General features: G+C 25.5%; 1 protein-coding gene across 3 annotated transcripts in view; it reads right to left on the reverse strand.

The window, feature by feature from the left end:
- Positions 1-27,891, reverse strand: part of LOC129958056 (uncharacterized) — an 80,331-nt gene that overhangs the window by 45,838 nt on the left and 6,602 nt on the right. For all 3 annotated transcript variants that reach the window (XM_056070218.1, XM_056070215.1, XM_056070216.1), the window contains exons 2-3: positions 26,375-26,428; positions 23,051-23,078 (exon numbers count right to left, since the gene is read on the reverse strand). The gene's annotated coding sequence lies outside the window, so the exon portion shown is untranslated. The remainder of the gene's footprint in view (positions 1-23,050; positions 23,079-26,374; positions 26,429-27,891) is intronic.

Below are 27,891 nucleotides of genomic sequence, written 5' to 3' on the forward strand. Positions count from 1 at the left end.
ATCGCACTGCTTCAAAATTTAACAAAACTCATCAAATGAAGAATCTTATTCAATGAATACTTAAAAATGTTTTAAGTTAAAATAAAACCAAAAACGTTTTTTTTTTTTTTTTTTTTTTTTTTTTTTTTTACCATGATTTTAACAGCGGAAAAACAACGTGGTGTGACGATTCAAAGAAGCAATTATATTGTTTTGAATTTCATTATAATAAACATGATTGTTAACTGAGCCCTAAACTAATTTTTCAAAAATTATTAATACAAAAAAAAATACAAACAAAATTTTTATAGCGGAAAAGCTATATTTTAAGCCCTAAAAACGGCGTTAAAATAATTTTTCTTAGATGATATGCTTTGCTGTTATAATGAAAACCGTTATATTCTTTTATATTTTTAAATTAAACTTCGAATTAACATTTTGAAAAATCTGCGTTTAATCGGCCTCAAATATTCCAAAATTTACTTCCCGAATTTTCTGCTCCTAGCTTCAATGGTTTATGATGCGCATTGCTCTGTCAAACAGCACAAACCTTCATATGCAAAATAAGATTTCATTTAGGAAAAAAAAATTTCTATAAGAGTTATAAAAAAAAGCAATAATCATATAATAACAGAATCCGGACCCTAAGAAATAAGTTTTGGAAAACTTTTTTTTATTTCTTAAAAAAAAAAAAAGTACCAGATTTAGTGGGGGGGGGGGGGCTTTTAGTAACAACTAAAATTTGGAGAGGTTTGTCAAACAAATATAATATTCAAAGGGGGTTGGGACATTAAAAACTTTTTTTTTAATAATTAAACCGCCGTTAAAAAAATCTTGATCATTGAAACTTTATGACTTCAAGTTAAAATCTAATCATACAAGATTTTATGCAAACGACTAACCTAAATATGTATTGCAATTATTTTAAATTCAATATACTGCAGTAAAATCCCTTCAATAGGTCGTTCAAAGGATTGCTCCAAAAAGACATTAATGAGAATAATGATTGAAAGTTATTATAAGCTCCATTATAAGTACTTCTAGAGCAATTCTCCCGTGTCCTCCTTCGCGAACCAAATCCATCCTTCTATATTCTTATTTTCCGTTAATCGAAGCAATCTGAGTATTCTTCTTCAACAACATAAAAAAGGTAAACATAAACTAACCAGGCAAAACTTAAATCTTACTAATCTAAAAAACTTAAAAAATTGAAGTTCGAATGTTTTTTCGATTCGTAACAGGTACGGTACAGTACGTTACTATTTCGTATTGCCACCTCCGTATAGCATTTAATAAATGGTAGCATTTTGATAAATGGCAATGCACATTGTTGAAAAAAGGCAAGAGGAGAAAAAAGATACCATTAAATGTTATCTTAATATGTATTGGAACCCCTGGATGCCTTCTTCGAAGTCTACCCTTCTTTATTCTTTCTTTGGTTCCTTAATTGTAGCAAACGGTAAACAAGTCTTTACAACCATGCTTCCGAATTATCGCATTCAACGCGGGGGGAAACAAAAAAAAAAAAAAAGAAAAGAAAAGAAAAAGCTCCCTTCGCACTTCCCAAGAAAATTAAGCACTATTTAAGGACTTTTCCTCAAAAGTAAGCATCTTTAAGGTGCTTAAAAGTGGTTTTCAAATTTAAGCACTTTTCATAAAGCTATGCACACTGTGTAACGCATTTATGAATAAGACGGTTTATTAAAATTTCACATTCAACACATTTTTGAAATGCTGCCTATCACATATTTGTAAAACTTGGATGCTAAGAGGAAAAATAAGTCAGTCATTTGTATTTGCAAGTATAGTATAAGAAATAAATTCCTTTAAAAAAGAGGACATATTTAAAATAGATATTCACAAGCTGATGGGGGAATTAAACAAGTTTATGTTATTTCTTTGAACTGATAAACATCTATTTATCTTTTTCTTCGTTTGCAAATTTTTATTTATTTATATAAACTCTCATTTCGCATAAAATATTTGATTTTAAATTATACATACGCTAGAATAGTGCATAAATATACGAAATGGCTCAGTTTTCTAATGTCTTTCTTCGAATCATTAAAAAAAAATCATTTTTATTCTTAAATCTTTAAAAAATCTTATTTTTTAAAGAAATTAAATATTTTTATATCATTTAAATTTTTTTAAATTAAGATATATTCTAATCATTTTATTATTTTTAATAAACTTCATTTCTTTCATCATTTCATTCATAAACTTTACTTAAAATGATAAATTTATTAGAAGATATCTAGTTTTTTTAAAAAAATGTAATAGGATACAAACATATTTAATTTCCTTAAAAAAAATAAGATATTTTAAAGATTTAAGAATAAGATTTTTTTTAATGGTTAGAAGAAAGATCAGATAAATTTAGGAAACTGAGCCAGTTCGTGTATTTATATATTACTACTTCAGTTTTATAAGAGAAATAATTAATTTGTTTTAATTGATAAAAACATTTAATTAATTGAAATGTTGAATTTAATTTAAATTTAAATTAATTGAAAATAATATTTAAAATAAAAGCCATTTATAAAAAAAATAAGATTTAAAAATAAAAGAATTCTAATTTGGTTTCATTGAAGACAATAATATTGAAGATTGAAAAATAAGATTGAAAAGTAAAAGTTATTGGTAAAAAAATAAGACTGAAAAATGGAATAGAAGATGAAAAATAGAATAGAAGATAAAAAATTATATTAAAAATCAAAGTCACTTATAAAAAAAATTAATAAAAAATATATAAAGATAATCACCAGCAAAAATCTTAACAAATAAATTTTTATCTCATTTTATCTATGGTGATATATTTTTTATCAATACAATGCTTTAGTAATTCTACAAATTCAAATTTCGCTTTTCTCAGATATATTTTCGAATTTTCATGTTTATCCCTATCTCCATCTTCAATTGAATTGATTAAATCTCCCAGCTGTTATAAATATAAATGGATTAATTCTCAAATTTCAAAAAAAAATCATATTTCTCATACAAGTCTAATAACTTTATATATATATATATATATATATATATATATATATATATATATATATATATATTGCATATGGACTCTCAAAAGCAATTTTATGATTACATTCAATGATTTTTCTAAAATATTTCAGAGATTCATCCATACTTTCATATACTCTCTAGTTTCGTCCATTTATTTTAGAAACTTTTTTGTAAATAGTTTTCTTCAAGAATAAGTTGTCTTGCATTTTGCACAGTTGCATCATATTCAGTAATAACCTCTAATACACCTAAATATTTCAAAATTAGTACACAAATATTAAAAGTCTCTATTGTATAGAATATGAATATTATAAAAATCTTCACAGAATTTAGCTAAAGTGACTACATCCACATCATGATGATCGTTAAGTTTAATCATATGATCCCTGAAGGACGTCATTTATTACCAACAAAATAGAGTTTTTGGATATCATACAAAACTGCTAATCCATTTTGATTTTGTTCATGTTCCAATAATTCTTTTTTCGGTATCGTTATACGCATCAAATAAAAATTCACAAATGTAACTGAGATATTGATTTCTTTCTCGATTTCTTGTTAACTTCAAAGCTCTAATATCCTCCATTTATTTTAGAAATATTTTTATTAAGTCACATTGAATTCTAAAAATAGTAAGAGCTATCCAGATGAGTGTGAGATCTAAAAATAGGAAAAGGTATCTAGATAGTTGTCAGTTCCAAATATAAATAATTTTTTTAAAAATGAATGTTGATAAATAAATAAAAGCAGCTGAACAAGTTGAGTGCATTTCATTGTCTTCTCCTAGCAGTGAGACGGCAGAATCGTCTGAGGAATTTATAATCAATAATAATTATAAAGACAGAGAGGTTAATAGATTAAAGTATTTTTAAGGAAAATATAAATCATTATTAAAAGAAAAAGAAATCTTAAAAGTACAATACATGTTTCATCATCTCATTGATTTTTACAGTGACGAAATATATATACATTATAATTATTTCATATAAAAAATGAGAATATTATTGTATTCCTAATAATATTATAATCGATAAAAAAATATGATTTACAGTGGAAAAAACTCTTAAAATATTTTAATTCTTTAAAAAATAAAACTTTTACAAATGGTTCTGAAATTGGTCCTTCTTCATGTTATTTTACCTATCCTGAAGAAATATGGAGAAATAGACAAACACCTTAAAAATATAAATTGCAGAAAATGAAACTTCTAAGATGTGCACATTTTGCATGATTTCAATGACAATACACGATTTTTATTCTTTTCGTAGAAAGAATTCTCAATCTCATTGTGAAGATTATAATTCGAAAATTAAATTAAAAAAAAAATAACTGTGAATGTGGAAAAACTTATACTCATAAAAAAAGACATTTAAGTAGCAATTATCATATCAAGCGTACATCTGGGAAAAGCGTTTAAAAAATTTTATCCTAATAAATAAAGTCTGCACTAAAGTCTAAGACTATGAGACAGTTATGTGAGTATTGTAAAGAGCATAATATTCAAGATTATCCGAAATTAAGAAAAAAAATGATCTCGTAGATTTTGTGATAGATCAGAAGATAAAAAAATTATTTCAGCATTTAATTTTCAAAATAATTATTTTTCTAAACATAAAATTAAATGTAAAATTTGTGGAGAATATTATAAACCATCTTATATATATAAAAAAAATCATTCAAGATCTTTAAAGCATAAAATTACTTTATTCAATGAAGAAAATATTGAAGAGAAATATTTGAAATCGAAAACAATAAAAGAATTATTAGATTATTGTAAAAATCGTAATTTTCAAGTACTTGAGAATCTGAAAAAATCTTATCTTATTCAGTCTATCATAGATCAAGTTCAAATAAAGCAATTTTTGAATTTTTTTCCTTTAGATAATGACTTATTTTTTGAAAGGAAAAAAATTCTAGACTATCTCAGATTAAATGTGAGAGAAATGTGGAGGATATTGTAAAAGATCATATAAAAATCAATATTTACAAAGTTTAAAACACAGAAATGCAATTTTAGTGGATAATGAAGAAGTTTTAATGAAGAAGGAAATTCAGGCTTTAAAAATAGATTGAAAACATATTGGATTATAAACATTGAAGATGTCATGGATCTCTCTAAATTTTTATATGAGAGAAGAATTGCAAAAGATTTAATAAAAGAAACTTTAGATATAAAAAAGCATTTAAAAATAAATTTAAAATTAATTTGAGATTATGAGAAAAAATTATTATAAAATTAATTTGAAATTTAAAATTAATTTGAGATAAAATTCAAGAACATACATTAAAAAAAAAACTGTATTATAGTAAAATATACAGCTTTAAATTATTTTTATGATAATGCTGCTCAAAAATTGTTAAGAGAAGCAAATGAATTTGAAAAAAAAAGTTTCTGAATGAATCTAGATGGATTTAAAGTATTGGAACTGGGCATAAATAAATATGATCTTTAAAAGGACCGAGTTATGCAGCTTTACCTAAAGAACTTAAAATAAAAAAAAAAACAATTGTCAATGTAAAAGATAAAGATAATAAACGTTTTATGTGGTTATTTTATCCCCAATATATCATAAAAGCAAAAATTGCGAGAGTCTCAAATTATAAAGAATATGAGAACAAATTAAATTTCAAAGGAATTGATTTTCCTGTTTCTTTTGATAAAATTAAAATGTTTGAAAAACTTAATAATATATCTTTCAATATGTATGGTTATGAAACAGAGGAAATTAAACCATTAGTATAGAGTGAAAATACATCCTCAAAAAAGCATGTAAACTTGCTTTCTATAAACGATCATTATTGATGGATTAAAAATATGGGTAGGTTATTAAGAACTCAAATTTGAAAAAAATAAAGTATATTAAATAATATATGAAATAGATGTTTATTAGTTATATATTTCATAGAATAATTAAAAGATCATGAAGAAGGCTGTAAACAAAATGATCATTGTGGAATTAAATGCCTAAGCAGTTCAATACTTAAATTTAAGAATTATAATTGATTCATGAGACTACCATTTGTTATTTACTCAAATATTGAATGTTTACTGAAAAATATAAGGACTTATCTGAAAATTCTGAAATATCTTACACACTTCCATATCAAAAACTTGATGTGAGGGAATTTAGTTATTATATTAAATATAATAACGACTATTTTAAACAACCAGTTTATTATTATGGGAGTGATGCAGTGGAAGAATTTGTGACCATGTTAGGAGAATATACTGAAACAATTGAGGAATTTATTAATGAAAAAGAAAAAATATATATGAAGACGTTAAATCTAAGATAGGTTTTAATGGAAATCATTTTAATAAAACTAATGTGTCTTATGAGAAAAAAAAATTTCATCAGAAGATATAAAAGTAAAAGATCATTGTCATTTAAGTGAATAATATAGAGGACCAGCTCATGAGAAATGTAATTTGAATGATAAAATTCTAAAATTAATATCTACCACTATACATAATTCATCTGGATATGATGCTCATTTGTTTATAAGAGAACTTGCATTTGATGATTCTAGATAAGATATTATTCCTAATACCGAAGAAATATATATATCATTTACTAAAAAATTTGGAAATTATTTAAAATTGAGATTAATTGATTAGGTTAGATTTATGCCAAGTAACATAGATAACTTATAAAAAAATTTAATTAATTAATTTATCAGTAATTTTTAAAATAGAAATTGAAAACTATTCAACTGAAATAATACAATTAAAATACAATAATTATTTGAAACTCGTGTTTAAAGAGGCTGCAAACCATTTTCCTGAAGATAAATTAGATTTAATAACAAGAAAAGAAGTTTATCCTTACGATTTATATGGACTTTATATGGGAAAAAAAATATAAAGAGACTAAATAACCTCCTAAAAAAGATTTCTATAATAGATTGAATGAATGTGATATGTCCGACAAAGAATATGAGCATGCACGTGGGGAAATCTTTTAATATAAAAAATCTAAGAGAATTTTCAGAGTTATATGCAAAAATAGTTGTTTTAATATTAGCTGATATTTTCGAAAATTTCAGCAATGTTTGTTTAAAAACATACACATTAAATCCTGCTTGGTAATATCCTGGACTATCTTGGGATCTATGTTTAAAAAAAAACTAATATTAAATTAGATTTGATAGATGATATTAAAATAGCTTTAATGACAGAAAAGGATATAAGAGGTGAAATATCTCAATGCTGTAACGGATATGCAAAAGCAAATAAATATATGAAAAAGTATGATGAAAATAAAGAATCTAACTACTTAATATATTTAGATGCCAATAATCTATATGGATGGGCTATGAGTCATTATTTACCTAACGGAGATTTTAAATGGTAAAATCCAGCGAAAGTAATAAAAAATATTTTTAATTATAAAGATAATTCAAGAACAGGTTATCTATTATATAACAACTCTGTATGATAAAACTGATTATGTCGCACATAATAAAAGCTTTAAACTATATTTAGAAATGGGATAAAAAGTAAAAAAAGTACCTAGAGCTATAGAATTCACTTTATTTAAAAAATGTATAGATTTATATACCGAAATGAGGAACAAAGCTATTAATAATTTCAAGAAAGGTTTTTTTAATTAATAAATAATGCTACGTTTGAAAAAACTATCAAAAATGTTAGAAACAGAAGTAATATCAGATTATGTACTACTTACGATCAAGTTAAAAAATCGATTACTAAGCCATATTTTAAAGGAAATGCAATATACGATGAAAATCTAGTAGCTATTCATATGAATAAAACATCATTAGAATTAAATAAACCGACTTTTAAAGGAATGTGTATTTTATATTTATCAAAACATTTAATGTATGATTTTCATTATAATATAATGAAACTTAAATATGAAGATCTTACATTATTTTATAAGGATACGGACAGTTTAACACATGATATTAAAACAGAAGATTTTTATGAAGATATGAAAGGTATCATTGATTAGTTTGATACTTCAGATTATCTTGAAGAAAATAGATATAATATGCCAAGAATAAATTAAAAAAGTATTGATTAAAGTAAAAGATGAAAATAATGAAAATATATTCATTGAATTTGTAGGTTAAGATCAAAAATGTACACTAATAAAACTGGAGATATAATATTTAAGAAATCAAAAGGAGTTAAGAAATGTGTAGTTAAAAATAGAATTACGCTTGAAGATTAAAAAGATTTTTTTTATTAAATAAACAAAGATCATTTTAAAATAATGAATTTCATTAGAAGTAAGAATCAAGAATTGCATTCTATACACGTGTATAAAAAAATTTTATTGACCAAAGATGATAAGAGATACATTTTAGAAAATAGAATACACACTCTAGCTCTACGACATTTTAGAATCTCAAAGCCCAAAGCTGAACCCTAAGAATATTTTAATTAAACGGTTTAATTATTAAGAATCTCAATGCGCTGAATAAAATAACAATGTCTTCTCTAAAAGATATTTTGAACAAATCAAAGATAATTATTGTTATGGACTATTTGAAGATATTAAATTAATTATAGATAAAAAAAATATTTGATTTTTAATGCAACTAAATTATGTACAGATGGAGGGTAAAGATTTAAAAATTGGATCAGAAATGAAGAATCTAAACGATATATTAACTATTTAAAGAAAAATTCTCAGAACTCAGATTCGACCCCCAAGAATATATAAAAAAATAATGTATAATATTAATTGAAGTAGATCAATCAAATATAATTTCAATGGAGTCTATATGAATGAAGATCTCATTGTAACAATAGCTTATTGATATCTAATTAATTTAGTTTGAAAGTGAATAGAATTATCAATGATTTTTATACTAAAGAATTAAAGATTAAAAGTATAAAAATAATATTGAAAAGTAGAATACAAGAATTAGAAATTAATATAAATCCATTAGCTATAGAAACTATTAAATACAATGAAGTAAAAGAAGTTATACCTCCAAAAACAAATAAGCGTCATACTTTTATAATTATTAAGAAAAATAAATTAGAAAGCTAACATCCCCTTTATTCTATGAAAACTCAAAGAGTAAGTAGAAATAAACATACGAAAAATTTAGAAGATATCCAAATCTAGAAATTTTATTAAAATTGAAATATGATCCAAATTCTATAAATTTATTCAATAGAATAAATGAAAACTTTGATAACATACTTGTATACTTTAATGGAATTAAATTACTGAATGATTATACAGAAGAACAATTTATATATGATATAAAAAAATAGCTAAATACAAATTGTGAAAAGTGTTGGCTCACATCCGAGCTGTCCCCATTTATTATCTTTAATTAATTCTTTTTCATAAAAAGTACCTTTAATTTCCTTGCCGCTCAAATCCCTCATTCAGTAAGTAATAGGATCTGCTTTTAATACTTTAATATAGATACTCAATTATACTTTACTCAATAATACTTTAATATAGATACTTTTTTAATATAGATACTCACGAGTCCTCTATATGTGAAACATATGCTCTTTTTCTTTTAATTTATGAATAACAGACTTACATCTAATATAAACATCCTGAGAATGTAAAAAAATCGGTAATTTTTTTGACCTACATAAGTTAATTCATTTATTTCGTAATAGCCTGTTTATGGATGTATTTTTAAGAACATGTTCTTTCGACGACTCTTTTCAGAACCAAATTTAAATCAACTTCCTTTTAACAATGATTTATTATTTTTAGAAAGTTTCTTTTAAATCTTTTGTTTCTGTCTGAAATTTACATTTTAAACAATGCAATTTCGATTCTCCAAGTCCAAACTTCTTTTTTATATATATAACCTTTTAAAATAGGTTTAATAATGGCTCTTGATTGCCTTTCTTTTAATGGATAAATACTATTTGTTGGATTTTCGACAGACCACTAATAATAATAATCTACTAATAATTTTTGACCAGCAATGTCCTTGCTTTGTATTATTTGTTTTACTATATTCAATATCATGTTTTTTGCAAGCTTCATCTACTCTATTAATACCTGAATCCCCTCTTTTTTAATCTTTTCTCTAATTTCGTAAATAGTCCGCAATATTGATATCCCGGAATATGCATTTCACCAGGATTGAATTTATTATTACAGCCAATTAACAATATACCCACCGCTCACAATTCCAATCATTCCAGAACCACCGATTATTTTAAAAGTATGATTTTTTTTTCACACCATTTATTTAGGAGGAATTTTTCATAATGCATCAATTATATAATTATAACCATTCTTTTGTGTGTTTTTAACATATTTTTCAACAAGAAATTAATTTAAAGTTTTTATTAAATTTTGTTCTCGTTGATAAACTTTGCCAGAAATTGATTTTGCTTTCCATAAATTTAGCAAATGTTTATAAAATTTATAACATTGTTTACATTCTTCTTTGCTTTCTAAAATATTTAATGATTTTTCAATAATTTCAACAATTTCAGTACTTAAACTCAATGCTGCTAAAGGAATAAATGTGAATGTTGATAAGCCAGTTCCACTGAAATTTACTCACAGATAAAGAAATGCTTATCTTGTGAAAGCAATTAACTCTTTCTGTGAATAAAAATTCTTTTATCTAAATATTCTTCCATGTTCATATAGGACTTAATTTTTTTTTCTATACATAATTTTCAAATTCACTAAATCTAACATGAAAAAATAATAAGGTTTTTGAATACATTTATCATACAATTGTTTAAAATCTTTCATACTTAATTTACCATCTATCTCTAATACTTTGTTTCATTTCTCTTGGTTGAACATTAAAGAAAAGAAAATAATTACAATTCTTTCTAATGTTGATAGGTGAAGAATAATAACATTGTGATAAACAGATAATTGATATATTCTGCTTCTTCCTCTTATCTTCAATGCATTTTTATCTTTATCTGTAACCCAATCATCGAATATGGTTATTCATAGATATCATCAATCTAAATCATCAAAAGTAATAAACTCATTTAAATCTGGTGAAAATAAAACTTTTGAAATTTTCATATAAATATAACTTTTTTTTAATTCAGTTTTGGTATTTCTTTACAATTCACAATGTTCATTTTATCAATATCTTGAAACATTGTATAATTTTCTTGTAATTTAGAATATTTAGATTCGAACAAATCTTTAGCACAAATAAATAAACCATCAAAATTTAGATTAAACTAAATTAAATTTAATAATAAATTTGTTTTCCCTGATCCTGATGCTCCAGTAATAATTAACAAAATGGATGAAGTGGTAAATATGGATTTTGATGCGAGTTTGCAAATTCTTCTACTTTACTGTAATTTTTTTATTTTTATCATTTATACGGAGCAAAATGTTTTTTGCTCATTGCAAAATTTTGCATCTAATAAATAAGTGAGAAGCAAGAATTAGTAGATTTAATATATATCATAAAATTAGATAAAGAAAAATTAGAAGAAACATTAGGAATAGAAGGGCCTTTAAAATAATTTCATAAGCTTGTTTTAGAAGAAATTGAAAAACAAGACACAACTAGGAAATAAATGCAATCTATTAAAAATTCAATCGATAATTTATCAATTATTCTTCAACATGAATCATCCAAAATGTTAAAGAATCAGATTATTCTTCAGATGTCAGAAATATGTTCAATATGGCTGAAGGTTACCCTAAAGTTTATTTTAATAAAGGTTTAGATATAGCTTTTATCAAAAATGAGGGTTTTGATTTACCAACTGTGTTAATAAATAAAACAGAAAATGAACTAGATGAAATAATAAAAGAAGCAAAAAAGTATGAGATGTTTACAAACGTGCAAAAGGAAATGCAAGTAGTCATAATAAAATTGAGATGAATAAAGCAGATTATAACACGAAAATGATGAAAAAATACATAAAAGCTTTAAATGTTTTAAAACTAGGGAAAACTTATATTGGACAAGGTTTAATAGTTTTAGACTTTAACAGATAAGATAATAAAGGAAATCAATCTAAAAAAATTATAATCAAGTTGGAAGATTATTAGACAGATTATTAAAAGGAACAATGACTAGTGATCAAATGACACAATATTACAATAAATTTTTATTGTAATAAATTATTTATATTCAAAAGATGATTCTTTTAAGTGATAGACAGAAAGATAAATTAAAATCAGCATTTCGAAAAAATGGAGAAATTTCATGACAAATTGATAAATCAAAGACACAAATTAAGAAATGTTTTTAACTCAGGCACAAATAAATCAAATACAACAAGGAAAAAGAATTAAAATCAGAAAAACTCAATTAAAGAAAAATGGAAGATTGTTTTTGTTTCTTATTCCTATTTTAACAAATTTAGGACTTGATATAGCTGGTGGTGTAGTAAAAAAAATATTAGAATTTCAGGTTCTGGAACTAAAAAAGATTCGTAGAAAGGGTGTGTAACAAAATGGGGAATTTACAACAGGATGATTGAAGAAAATATGAAAAAAGAGAAAGGATTTCGAGGTGTTTTTAAACCAGATTCATTACCGAAACAAATGAGAAAATCTGAAAATGGTATTATTAATTTAAATGTTTTAACAGGTTTAGATACACATTCGATTTGTTATTATAATGATTCTAAATATGGTAAAAGTAAAATATTTCATTTATATTTCCTTTTGGTAAATGTAAAATATGAAGGAATGACGATTCAAAGGCGACTTTCCTAAAAATATCCATAAACATCTAAGAAACAAATCATATACAATTCTAATTTTTTACAACAACCTACTCCAGTAAAATATGGTTTATTTTGTGTGAAATATATAAGAGAAAGAAATAAAGGGAACTCTCCCATATATGTTTTACATTCGTTTACTGAAGAGCCTAGTAGTTTTTACCACAATTTTGTGACCAATAAATGAATATAAAATTGAAATCAGATGGTTATCAAAAATCTGAAGATTTTACTGTGGAATTTTCACCACATTTAATTTTTTAAAAATCAGCGTTGCGACATTTTTCGATAGAAATATCTTGGTACAATATTAGTGAAGAATATAAGTTTAAATTTATTGAAAGAAAAGTAGGAAAAAATATCACCATTCCTGGTGGCAATTACGCAATTAAAGGATTAAACAGATACATGATTAAATTATTATGAAAAGAATCACCTATTTTATTTGGTATTATTGATGAAAAACAAAGAATTTCAATTAAATTGAAAAATATATATATAATAGATTTAAGAGGCAGTCATATGTGTAAACTTTTGTGTTTCGAATGATGATGATATTATTATTATTATTATGTTATAATATTATTATGATTATATGATCAAGCACAAGAAGGTCAATATATTGCAAATATCACAAGGAAACGATAACCATTTATATTCACCGAGATACTGTAAATAGAACATTGATTAATAATCTAAATTCACATGTTATTTATTCATTCACCAATACAAATTGTCTTGGAAGTCTAATATCTCTTAAATTTGATATTTTTTCCTGTGAATATAAATAATATTCATAGAATTAAAGTGCGAATTACGAAACAAAATAATTAATTAATAGATTTAAATCAAGGAAAAGTAGAATATAATTTCATTGCTATGTACGATGAAGATAAGAATTATACTAAAAAAATTATAACTTGTGCTCTAATTTTTTTTTTCTAAATAAATGAATAAACATAGATTTCAAAAATGTAAAAAAAATACAAGGAAGGAGATTTTTTTAAAGATTTATTGGTAGTTATCCCTCAAGAAGCTAAACCAGTCTTAAAAGATAAAGCAAAGACATTTGCTCGAAATAAATTAAATTAAATTTTGTAGAAAAAGAAAACTGGTAATGGATTAAAAATTTTATCCTAATAAATGGAAAATTAAATAATAATGGAAATAAATGGAATTACGATTTGACAGACACTTATTATTTTAAAAATAATGAAATTGAAAATTTTGAATATATAGAAAGAGAAAAAGAAAATAAGTTATAATTCTTCAGAAGATGATGTTTATAAGTTTGATATTTGTGATGAAGATGATATTTTTTATTCTGAAGATTATTTACACCAACAATTAAAAATTGTGAAAAATAATGGTCAACCCTTTACAAATGAAAACATTACTTTAGTGAATTGAGGTCCAATAATAATTATGTTTGATTTTAGATCAAGTTTTAAGACATATTCAATTTACAAAAGATTACGCCTCTTCAGAAGCTAAAAATATGTCGCTGTTGTTTTAATTCAGATACAGTAGATACAACAAATCGAAATAAATTAAAATATTAAGGCGTTTTAACAAATCAGACAAAGATAGCAGAATTTTTTAACAATTTAAAAATAAATTAACAATATAAAGAAGGATTTGAAAAAATATATTTTACAAAAAAATGTTCAAAAAGTTCTTATATGGATTCTTATAAAATATATATTTGCTATTTTTAATGAATATAGAAAAGTATTGTCTGGTTTTCATGTCAGAATGGAATTTCAAAGAAATCACAGTACAAATATGTTACTGCAGTCAACCCTGATTTTAAAGTAGATGTTGAAGACATAACATTAATTTTGCCCTATATCGAATTTAAAAATTCAGCAGCAGTAGAATTAAATTAAAGAATTGAAAGTTTTAGATTCATGGATTGAAATAAATTGGGATCACTACAGAATTGATAAACCCAATGTTCAATTTAAAGTATATAAAGGACCATGTCCAATATCAACTGAATCGGATGAAGTTTCAACTGTTTAGATCATTCCTCAATGCATTGAGAGAGATGACGCTTATGCTAAAAATAATTTAGTATTTGATCATTTTGATACAATTGAATGTTGGATAATCAGAGATAGACAAGAATATCCAGATAGTCATTTTAAACTGAATTTCCCTAAAAAAATTATCAACTATATGTATCTTTTTTAAAAGCTGATTTAAGTACTATTAATACAGAAAGAGGTTGTATGATTAATTTTACACAGTTTGGAGAATTAAACCCAACTATCTGTTTCGATTTATTACATCAGAAAAATTGTATATTTTTAGAAAAAAGGACATTGCAATTCAATTGTCGTTTGAAAAAATACTTAAAAAGATTATATACTTTATTTTATTTTGAAAGAAATAAATAAATGCTTTTTAAATATGTTTAAATATTTAATTACATTTAGTAGAAAAGAGGATTAAAGCTATAATTTTATCCTTTATAAATGACCGTTGTTATCCAATTTTTGATGATAAAACAAATCTTCCTATTGGACCTCCAGGAATTGGCTTTAAATTAACAATCGATGGGCATTATGATATGGAAAAGAAAAGATTAAAAAATATACAATATCCAATTGATATAAGTGATTCAGCAACTAAATCATGAATTGATTTGATTCAAATAGATTTAAAATCTAAAATGATTAAACTACAGAAAAGAAGTCTTGTTCATTCAGAACTTGGTGATTTCGATGCAAGAGGAAATATTATTGGAAATGTTAAAGATCTGATTCATGATATGAATATTGTCAATAATCAATATTTAGGGGGTAAAAATGCTTTGATTTTAAGTGAAAGAATTTATGATGTGAAGAGTATTCCTTTAAAACATTTTCAAAATCCTCAAGATAAATCTGATGCAATTCTTAAACAATATGTTGATAAAAGAGAGAGAGAGAGATGATAATTTTTTTAAAAGAGAAATACTGAATGTCTATGTAGAATGTAAAGATTTTTCAGCTACTATAAAAGAAGATTTTCAAACTTTTGAAAATCCATTAATTGAAAAAGTAAATTTCAAAAAGTAAAAAGTTTTCAACAGATATGTATGTGAAAATTACAATATATTTAAAGTTTGATACTTATATTCTTGAAGAACCAGTTTCTTATATTCTTAAATATTGATCCTTCTATATAATGAAAAGTCAATCATAAAGTGGTTTTGCTTGAAGGAATAAATGGGAGAGATTCAGTATCATGTTTTATTGAAGGAAAACAAAACGATTCTTTATATATAATAAGGACGACATGGATAAAAATTACAATGTAAAACTTATAAAACCTTTTACGCATATTGAAAAAAAATATATGTGAATTGTTGTCCTAATAAATGAGTGCAGTTGATTGAAGGTCAGTTTCTAGTCTAACTGAAAGTTTATTCAGAGAATTAAAAGATGAAGTGAATTGGGATTTAGTTTCAAGATGTCAGAAATTATCAGAAAATTTCATTTTAGAATTTAAAGATAGAATCAACTGCCAAAATATTACAGCTTATCAAAGATTATCCAAAAAATTTATATCAGATAATGAAAATTTAATCATTTCTAAATATCAAAGATTATCTCCAAGTTTCATATTAATAAATCATCATAAAGTATATTGGCCATCCATTTCACAATAACAGACTTTAAGTGATAAATTTATTTTAGAAAATGGGTGAAAATTAGATATGACTTTTGTTTCTAGATACCAAAAGATATGAGTGAAAATAAAATCGGAAGCCTCGATCAATCGATTGATTGAAATAAAAATTTTTGATATCAAAACAAAATAGTGAATTTGTAGTTAAACATATTGAAAAAAATAACAGATAGTAGCGTTATGATGAAATTGAGACTTTCTGATAAAGAATTTATTAAAGTTTATAGACGACTGAAATTATGGTATAGATCTAAGGAATGTTTGAATAAAAATTAGTAATGCAAAGTATTCATAAAAAATATTTCTAAATAAATGGACGTTTTAAATAAGCTCAACATTATAGGCTCTGCCGAAAATATCCCTTTCAGAAAATTAAATGAACTTGAAATCGATAGAGAATATGATTTAATTGACATAAAACATATAAACACAAAAAAATGGTAAAAAACAATTGTAGAATTAAAAGATGAATATCTTGAGAATTTTATTGTTTTTCTACCTGAAAGATGCAATAAAAAATTGAATGAAAATTAAAGACAAGAACTCAATACACTTCCTGGCCTGAAATTTATATATATATATGGGAAGAAAAGATATCGGAAATGAAGCCCATTTGGTTGAAATATGTGCTAGATATCCTGGGTGGTGATTTTTATCTTTAACTTTTTTATTCATTTTTATAAATAACTTCATTTTCAATACATTTTTTTAATCTTCTATACTATTTTTCAATATTTTTTTTTTATCAATGACTTTTACTTTTCAATCTTCAATATTACTTTTTATCAATGAAACCAAATAAAAATTCCTTTATTTTTCAGGCTTATTTTTTTTAACAATGGCTTTTATTTTCAATATTTAATATTATTTTTATCAATTAAACCAAATTAATTATTTGCCTAATAAAATTGGAATAGTAGTGTATAAATACACAAACTGGCTCATTTTTCTAAATTTATCTCTTCTAATCATTAAAAAAATCTTATTCTTAAATCTTTCAAAAATCTTATTTTTTAAAGAAATTAAATATATTTATATCCTATTAATTTTTTAATTAGATATATTCTAATCAATTTATTATTTTTAATAATAAACTTTATGAATGGAATGAAATGGAATGCGGGGAACTCAAATGCGAAGTCGAATATCAGTTTCTACTAATTTTTATGCTAATATTAAATAATATTGGTAAGTTGATGTATTTAATAGTAATTCATTATTCCCATCAAATTCATCAAGGAATATTTTGATCTACTTCAAGACAAAACAAAACATCTAAAAAAAACTAAATGGAGCTGAGAAAATTGCCTTTTTTTATATAAATCCCTTGCAGATTTTAAAGTATATTTTGTAGTTTGTTTACTGCATAAAATTCAGCCATCTACTTACGGTCTAGCACATTTCAAAATAGTATATTAAACATAAGAAATATATTAAGTAAATTTATATTTCACTTTTGCTTTTTTTTCCTTCCAATTTTTTTAAAATAAACCTTTTGAATGGAATATTTCTTTACAGTTTAAAATTAACTTTCGAAATGAATTGATTTTAATATTTAAAGAAAAATTAATAGCGATGTCCCTGTAGAGGTATTAAAGAGAAGAAAAAAAGAATAACTTATGGCCACACATAGAAGATCATACCAACACTGTACCTGTAATAACTGCGATTTCTTTTTTGCGCCATCAAAATGCCTACTAAAACCACTAAAGGTTGGATCAAACATTCGTCGCACAAGTTAATGAATCGTTTGATTCAAAAGTTGAAGTTAACTCAAATGTTAACTTCAAGTCTTGATGCATCGTGTGGCTTTACTGATGAAATGTTTTCTCTGGCCTTCAATAACTTACGATGCAGCTAATGGGCAAGATATTACATACTTTGCCAGAAATAAAAAGTTCATCATAATACCTAAGAACCATACCAAGAGAATTGCGAGACTGGCCCCCACCAAGGCCGCGAGTATTCGGCACAAAAATGTCAATTAAAATAAGAGGCTTAAGAATGAGATTTGTAAAATTTAGTGTGCAAACAAAATGAATAAGCTTACTGTGGTGGGTTAAAAATTGCGGTTTTCAGTAATTGTGTAGACTAGCGAATGTACATGGTAACAAGTGGGACACCTGACGCATTAAATACTAAGCCCTTATTCTGTTGCCAGGATATAATCAGAAACACAATTTTAACGATAGAGAGATGAGAACTTTATGTGAGGCTTGTCTGGCGAAGTGTAAAAGACAACTATATTTTATAAAGATTATGTAATGCCACATAAGAAATCAAATTGTGGATGCTTTCTATAATCACAATATATTCCCTAAACAGGAAGGTCAGGGAGATTGCAGGATCACAATCCAATACAGCATGTTTGGGATGCTCCAGGAAGAGACAATACATGTCGCCAATCTTCTGCTAAAGATTTAAAATTTTCTCTATTAGAAGAATGAAATATTGTTGACCCAAGCATTGATCAAGAAATCCATTTTCAGCGTGAAAGACCAATGTAAGATTTGTAAAGCAATACAGAGTCAGCACATTAGCTGAATGATTTTAAAGATATCAGGTGTCATATTCAGGTCATTTTTGATCCAATTTAAATTTTTGAAAACATTTTATTAATTTTAAATTATTTTATTTACTGATAGCTATCTAATAATATTGAATGCGTGAGAGGAAAATTGCACTAAATGAAATCAATATGAAATTTTTTTTTAAAATAAAAAATACCATTATGCCAAATTTTAATTTTACTACGCAAAACCCTCTTACCGTAACTATCACACTTTTAACTAAAACATGAATATAATTTGCATCAAACAGCTTTTGAACTTCATAGTTTCTTAGAAGACAGTACCAAACGATTTTTGGAAAAGTCGAATTTTTTTCATGCTTTATGAATAATTTTTAAAGAACCAAGAATTTAAAGATATTCTTATTTAACCAAGCCCTTCGAATGGCAATTGAGAAATAAATAAAATGATTTAAAATATCTCCCATTTTTATTTGACAAGAATAACAACAGCAAAATAAATTTATCTGTTCTATAAATGGAAAGAAACCAGAGTTTAATTAATAAAACATGGATCATTTCATTATTTATCATGATTCTCCATTAAAACTGATTTATGCTTCGTTTTATATGAGAGAAAAATGGTAGGAAATTTATGGATTTCCATAGCGTTAGTTTCATTATTACTTACACAAATAGGCATCAGTACATCTATAATCGCAAAAATTACAATAGCACTTTTTTTTCAAATGACATATTTAAAACTTTTTTTTTTATCTATTCTTTATTTTTAAAAACTGAATGGTAGTAATATGGGTGTCAGTGGATATCATTACCCCCTGACAACTAATATTTTCAGATCCAGTTCACCACTAATAACAAGAAATGCATTAGTTTCGCAAGTAGGATAGAATTTTCATTACATTTTGCAACAAATTTATACGATTTACACTTTCATGAGAAAAACTAGCTTCTTTTCAACATATATCACCTAATAGATAGTAGTTTAGTAGTTCCACATTTCAATTGCTCTAGACACCTAGGTTTGAAAAAATTTGTGAGAAGTTTCCCACTCTCTAAAAATTTTATGTTGTTCTCTGTTCTCGCTGTCGAATCTTTGGATAAATAATACCCATCAGAGAAAATGAGGTTCAACATTCCATACTATTTCGTTGAGTTTAAATGAATTGTTGAAAATATGCAGGCTACAATTATTAAAGATGTTAAAATTCTTTTCGCATTTCATCTTTCAATAAACAAAAGATATGCTGATGGGCTTCCCTCAACATGGCCAAAGCCCTTTCTCAGATCAAATTTTTCCTTAGAACTACGATTGTCTCGTAATATATCTTCGACTACGGAATGGTCAATGGAAGTTAAAGACACGTATTTGACTTAAAACCTCCTTGACCTTTTACATTCCAAAACATATATGCAAATCCAATTGCTTAGTCTTGTTATTGCCAATTCCAACACCCTTAATTTATGGAGCTATGCTAACTGAAATCAAATAAGAGTATTTTGTGGATTCTCAAGTTATTCTAGCCGATTGAAAACATTTCTCGAAATACGTTTTAAAGATCCTTACAAAAGATATACGAATAATAACTCTATACACTTTTAAGATTTGTTTCAATTCTTCATCTATGCATTCCAAAGACAGATAAAATTAACAGTATAATAGTATTATCTTCAGCTGTTGAGTTTTAAAAATTTGTTGCTAGTTGAAGTGGTAATTCTGTCCGACTCCCTCGCCCCCCTACTCCAAACTACAAAAATAGAAAAGATTGTGATTGACAATGTCCGCATCACATAAACGCCATTTTTCGGTTGATGCAATTCTCAAGGTAAAATTAGATATAAAACATACAGATATGGCTTTTGTGGACACACAGGAAATACCAATGCAATACATTGGACACATACCAATTTGACAGATTGTGGATTAAAGGACTAATTTTGAAGCTAATTCAGTACAATTTCCCACTCCTCTTATCAAATTAATTGCATTATTCCTATTTGACAGAAAATTAAAAGTCAACTCGCCAAACCTGCTCCATACAGATAGACAACGGGCTTTGAGCCTTAGTGGTCAAAAATGGTCCCCAAGTCTATATTTGGTATTCAAAAAAATACAAATATCAAACACTACATTCTGCATTTTTGCTGATGATATATCATTAGAAGTGAAACATACAAGAATCATTTAACTGCACACGCCTTAAACGAACACATATCGGATCACAAAAGGCTGAGTTTTCAGGAGGAAAACTGACACAAATATGAATAATAATGACAAAATTATGTGTATTACTTTTTAACCATAGGAATTTTAAATATCAGTAACTTGGAATGAATTCCCACTGAATTTCTAAAAGCAAAAGAAGTATTTCCTTATAAATAGAAATAAAAATTTATTTCTCAATATTTGCCACAAATTTCAAAAGAAGTCGATATAAACTCGGTCTAAATATTGAAGTACATTATATGACAAATCTGAAACATTAGGTCTATGTAACATAAAAACATTAGTTATTTTATTTTGAGAAATCTAACCTGAATTGGTTCCGAAGTTAAAACCGCCACATTTTCCTACATTTTATAGGAACCATTTTAAGAATCGGGGAATAAGAAGGAAAATAAAAGAAAATTTTTCTCTTAAATACAATTAATTGATTCTTCAATTGTGCACCATATGGTAATAGCATATAGGGCACTTGTCCTGGCCTTGACTAGTGACTAATGTTAAGTCTTATCAATTAGTTTTCCAAGAAAAAAGGATTATACTGCTATTACTAAAATACATAACACACAAGAAAGTAATAGTTCCTAACTCCACAAATGAAATCAAGTGTGATGTTTCAATAAAAATAGTATGGGCTTTTGTTCCTAAATAAAGCCATTATATTGCATTCTCTAATACATAATCAATCCCATCCTAACATACATAGATAAATAGAAAAGCATTCATTATCAAATCAAATCATCTCAACTCAATCTCTCAAATCAATCAACTTCCAGAATCTTTCATCGCCCTAAGTGACCTGAATGGTCACAGTCCACTCTGAGGTAAAAACGGTATTAATACCCGAGGCTTAACAAATTGAAAAAAAAAAAAATTAATGATTTCAGTCTCTGTTTATTAAATAATGATGAATGCACTTATTTTCACGAACTGAGAGAACGAATTATTTCACTTATTATTTAAATTTACTAATTACTAATTATTTAACACTTATTTTCACGAACGATAGTTTCACTCTATTGATCTTGCAATATGTAGTTCATCCCTTATGCCTCATTTTCCCTTACAAGCTGACATTTACGTACACAATAGCTATAATTTTTCTTTGATTATATCTGATAATAGACGAAAAAACTTATCTGTCTATCACACTTCAAAATATAATTTTAAAGCAGCAAATTAGTTTAAACTTCAATCTATGGCTAATATAAATAAAGAAATGGTAATTAACAGTAGTATAGATATTGCAGTTAAAAATATCACTGATATCTTAATTGCCACCGCTGATTATTCAATACCTAAAATCTCAAATAATTGCAGTAAACATTGCAGGATTGCAAAGATAATTTTGTGCACACATTTTATTCTTAAATAATTCCAATTTTAGAAATTCGGATATGTATTGAACATAATAACATTTAAAATTACTTACACTAATACCAAATATATTTCAAAAGAATGAATGCATTAAATAAATCAAAAAATTAAATAAATTTTAAATTTGTACTTACACATACAAGATAATTGAAAAATGTTACAGATCAAAACATATTAAGAAAATGTTCAGCAATAAAAACTTATTTCAAATAAGAAATAAAAAAATTTGTTGACCTGATATTAGATTAAAAACATTTCATATTTTATAACAAATATTTAAAAAAAAAATGAATAATCAGCGAATCAAAATAAATTATCAGTTTCCATGAACTAATATCACATAAAATACTTTTTTTTTTCCCTAGAGTTCATTAAATTGAATATGAAACAAAAAAAAAATTACAATTAACTTTACAAAGCTTAATTAATATAAAGCTAATTAACTTAAACTTTAACAAGTTTTAAAAATTTAAAAATCAGATCTTTGAACATGGTTTTGAATTTTAAAATAAATGTTTATTTTTAAGTAAAAGTGATGGACCAAGAAAGAACTTACCAGAAGGACCAAGATTTTTGGAGATCTTCTAAAACAGAGAAAGAAACTCAAATTAGTAATAATAATAATGTATAAAGCATAAAAAAATTACTAAATTTGTATTTTAAATAGAACTTTTTTTACTCTTGTGAGTTTTGAACAAATGAACATAACAAAAAGTTAAGTTCATTTGTAAAGTAAAAAAATATCAATTTTTAAAAATATGCAATAAAATCATTAAAAAAATTGAATAAAAGCCATGCATGAATGAAAATGGAATGTGAATAGTTTTTTTACATAATTATTCACATAATGATAATAAGGGCGGGCATAATGATAATAAGTGCGGGAATGTGTTTGTGGGAGATGCAAAAAGTATGTAGATATCCAAGTAGTCTCATTTCACAATTCAGTCAGTCGTGGAAATCACCTTTTGGTATTTATGTAATAAGCCAATTATCATTACTGGGATTATAAATTTAAAAATTATGTTTACTTAGCAATGCTTACTTACTTCAAAACGTTAGTGCAACAAGAATCTGCAACTAAATATGATGAAAAGGACCCAAGGATGAATTAAATTTTGGACTTTGTAATATCTTTAGAGGTACATTTATTAACGAAACAAAATATAATTATTTACGTCATTTAAAATATTGATCCAATTGGGCATATATACCTAGATCTAATGAGTTAGTAAATTAGTCATTGAGCCACGATTAGAATTCACACTCAATGCATCGACTTATTTGTCCTATAAAAGAACTACTAAATAAACTAAATAAGCGCAGGTAATCGAAAAAATATTCGTTTTGAAGACCTTCACTTTGGAAAAATATTGCTAAATCAAACAAAATATTTTTAAGTAAATTCATATTATATTTTATACGTGGGTAAAGTACCTCGAAATATTATTATATTCACAGATAGTATACCAACAAATAACCACTTCCATTTTTTAATGTACCCTTCAAGACAAGGGTCACTTGCAAGAGCTTAGGGATGATATAATTTAATCTGTTCCTTTTGTGGACAACAGAAATAGGATATTCCAAGAGCATGGTAATGTAGGAAATGGATAAAGGAAGAAAGAAGAAATTGCCAATGAAGTACATTCGTACGTATTTGAACAAAGACAACAACAATATTTATATATATATATATATATATATATATATATATATATAATCTGTGAGTAAATGTCCCCCTCGTACAAACAATATACGATGTTTCCTATCAATCACTATCCAGGGAAAGTCAGACCACCTGCAAACTACTGCCGGTTACGATAAGATAACAATTATTTAAAACCTAAAGACTCTAAGTATCCCACTTTTCTGTACATATTTCGCAGAGCACATATTTTGTAACAATTTCATAACTTCTGTATCTTTATAATGAACACAAATTCCTGTATATTGGCTTTTCAGACAAATGAAAGAAGAAATCAGATTATAGCAATGAAAAATTAGGCTCTTACCGACTTTAAAAAGTGTGGCTTTATTAATAAATTAAAGCAGTGCTGTATTGCTAAAATTGTGCTATTTAATAAATAATGTGTCTCCATCGCTTACAAAAACACTTGCTATCAGAATATTTCCTGAATAACAACTGTGAAGCAAGTTCAAGCATTTTCGGAATAAACAGTCTAATTTCGGAAGAGCATTCCAGGTTATTTCAAAATAGCTAAACCTTTGGGTGACTTGACGAGAAATGGAAATTACGTTTTTGATTAACAAAAGAGAGAAAATTCCGAAAACTTAGACTTATTTTCAATGAAGCAAGTTTAAGCATCTCCAAAAAAGAAAAAAAGTTCAGAACATTACACAAATGCCAATCTACATGGGCATGAAGCTTGTTCTACAAGAAGATGGAAAATTATATACTGTCCATTATATGTCAAAAAAAAAAGTTCAACTGCAACAAAATACAATAGTCATGAATTGCAAGTTCTTCCGATTGTCGAAGCCCTCAAAAAATTTCGTGTTTATTTGTTAGGTAATCAATATACAATTGTTGCTAATTGTTTACCTTTCAAAATATCAATAATAAGAGAGATCCTATCACACATACCACCAGATGGACAATGTTATAGGATGAATTTGACTATAATATAGACTAGGTCAAACAATGTAGCATATTGACGCCTTGAGCAAATAAAAAAAACTTCTAAATATTAAAAAAGTAATCTAATAGTGATTAAAAAATATATAATTTATTTCTGGTTTAAGACCTAAGACTTAAATTTCGATCGTAATGATAAAAGTAATAATAGTTAGATAGTAAGTAAATGATATTATATTGCACACTTCATCTCTGTCATTTTCAGTGTGCAATATCTTTTTTTTTTTTTTTTACTTAATTGCATTAAAAAAGCATTAATAACCATTTTGAATGCAATTTAGTAAAATATCAGCTTAATATGCATTAAAATAACATTTTAATGTGTATTTATTTTTATTCTGTAACAGCTTTACATTGAGTGGCGATTCCTTTTATTTATTAAACCTACCACTGAGGGCAGTGATTTATCGGTTAGCAAAATCTTAGTCAGTAATGCTTAATCTATATGTAATGCATCTTAATGTATAAAAACATATTCCGCTCCTTTTGATTATTTTAAAAATAAACAAAGTAATTTTTGAAGCAAAAATAATTTATATACTAATAAAATAAAAATTTCAAAAATCGAAATTATTTCATTTAAAATTTAAAAGTAACCCACAAAGGGGGGGGGGGAGGAACCAAGATTTTGTGGATCAGAAATTGCTCAAAATAGTAAGCTGATTCTCGTTTTTCCTGAGGATACACTACCCGATTCAAGAGACAATCACCAATGATGGGTCGTGCCTCCTTAAAGAAGGTTTTGTACATGGAGTGCTTGTACTAGTGGCTATGTTGCTTAGATCACAGTACTTGTATTATTGTGGTTTAGTGGTATTTTCAGTGAATCTAAATTCGCAAAATTTATAGGCAGAGATTTATAGTTACAATTCATTCTGAACATAACTAGATACCTCAAATTACCTTTGGCAAGTTCAAATATTCAGACATGGCACTGTCTTAGAAGAAAAAAAAATGTACTTCATAAAATGATGAATTGTGCCAAAAAAAAAAAAAAAAATATTGAGAAGCAAAATAAAGAATTAATTGAAAAATAAAATGAGTAAATTTATAAAAAAAAACACTAGAAATATTAAAAATACTGTAAAATTATTACATAAAATAAAACTATTCAATTTCAAGAACGATAAAACTCCATTCCAAAAATGCAGAAATGATTCATATCTATTTTCTTCAGTAATGGAAAGCCAATCAGAATTAAAAAATAATAACAAAACATACCTTCTTGCACCAGCACAGAGAATTTCACTTTTTGTTTCTTCATTGATATAATACCTAGAATTTTAAAAATTACTTTTTTTATAATTGCAATAAATAACTGTAAAACTACTTATAATAAATAATAGTAATTGTTGGAAAGAAAAATATTCACGTATAAAAATAAAATACAGGATATAATATTATTTTGTAGCTTCTTCTAATCACAATAGTTTTAGTGCATTTGTTCTAAAAATATAAGAAAAAGTTGCTAACAAAATAATTTAGAAAGGAAAATTACTATTACTAATTGAAATATGATAAGTCTGACTTATATGGTTAAAGGGTAAACTAATAGTTCACTTATAAGAATGAAATGTTTTGAAATAAAAATAAATGGCATAAGATTTTATATTAAATTTTTCTACATAAAAAAGCAATTTTTAAAAGAGCGACAGAGATAATATTGTAATAGCCAATTATATTCTTAATATGGAAAATAATGCTTTTATTTCAACAAAAACAAATTATTGTAAATAACATATTTAAATATTGTTCGATGATTTGGAATTAAAAGATACTGCAGGAAAAGAATACTATCTGTAGAATTTACACAAACAAAGAAAGGTAAAGGTGACCCATCAAAATTGTCAGCAAAATAATATATGAGATTTAAAGAAATGACAACCCACTTTATAATTTAAAGAAAAAAGAAAAACAAATAATGAAATATTTGAGAAACAATCAGTTTCCATAGTCTTATAAAAAGTTTTTAAAACTGCAGCATGATAATATATTTAAACTACTTTCATTAAAACATTAATTCATTTATATCTATAGTTTAAATTTTATTATTTATTTATTGAAAACTAATTTTAAAAATAATTATCATAAACTATGGCATATTATGCTATTGAAACTTCAGGCATCATTATTTCTTACAAATAATCTTGTTAATTTAGAATATGCATGCCAAAAATGTCTCTTGTATATTAAATACACAGTTTAATAGAATATTATCTACTAGAACAGCTGATATTCATTCAAGTAGGTCCAACTGTCCCAACTTTCTTTATATTCTGAAAATATACTTAAATAATTGACAAATACAAAAATTAGTTTTTAGCTTTTATAAAATGACAACATTGCTAAGTTCACAAAAACTTAGTTTACAATTGCCAAATTTAGTATTGGGCAACTAAGTGTATGAAAGGACCACCTGTTTCAGAGAATGCAATCTCCATAAATCTAGAATTGCCCAGCATTAAAAATTGCCAAGCTACAATGCAGCATGCAAGTCATTTAAAGATACTTTTTGGGAAAAGATGAACATACTAACATGTATTGTCTAAAAATATAGTCTTTATATAAAACAAATTGGAATGAACATATCTACTGCAATCAGCAAGTTACTACCAATAAAATTACTTCTGAACTCTAACATACAATTTTAAGAAGAAAAATACAAAAAAAAAAAAAAAAATTAACATGATGAAATAATGGGAGAATTGCTGGTTGCACAAAATTTTCCCATACTGTGA

This window comes from Argiope bruennichi, chromosome X1, assembly GCF_947563725.1.
Source record: "Argiope bruennichi chromosome X1, qqArgBrue1.1, whole genome shotgun sequence".
Classification (NCBI taxonomy): domain Eukaryota; kingdom Metazoa; phylum Arthropoda; class Arachnida; order Araneae; family Araneidae; genus Argiope; species Argiope bruennichi.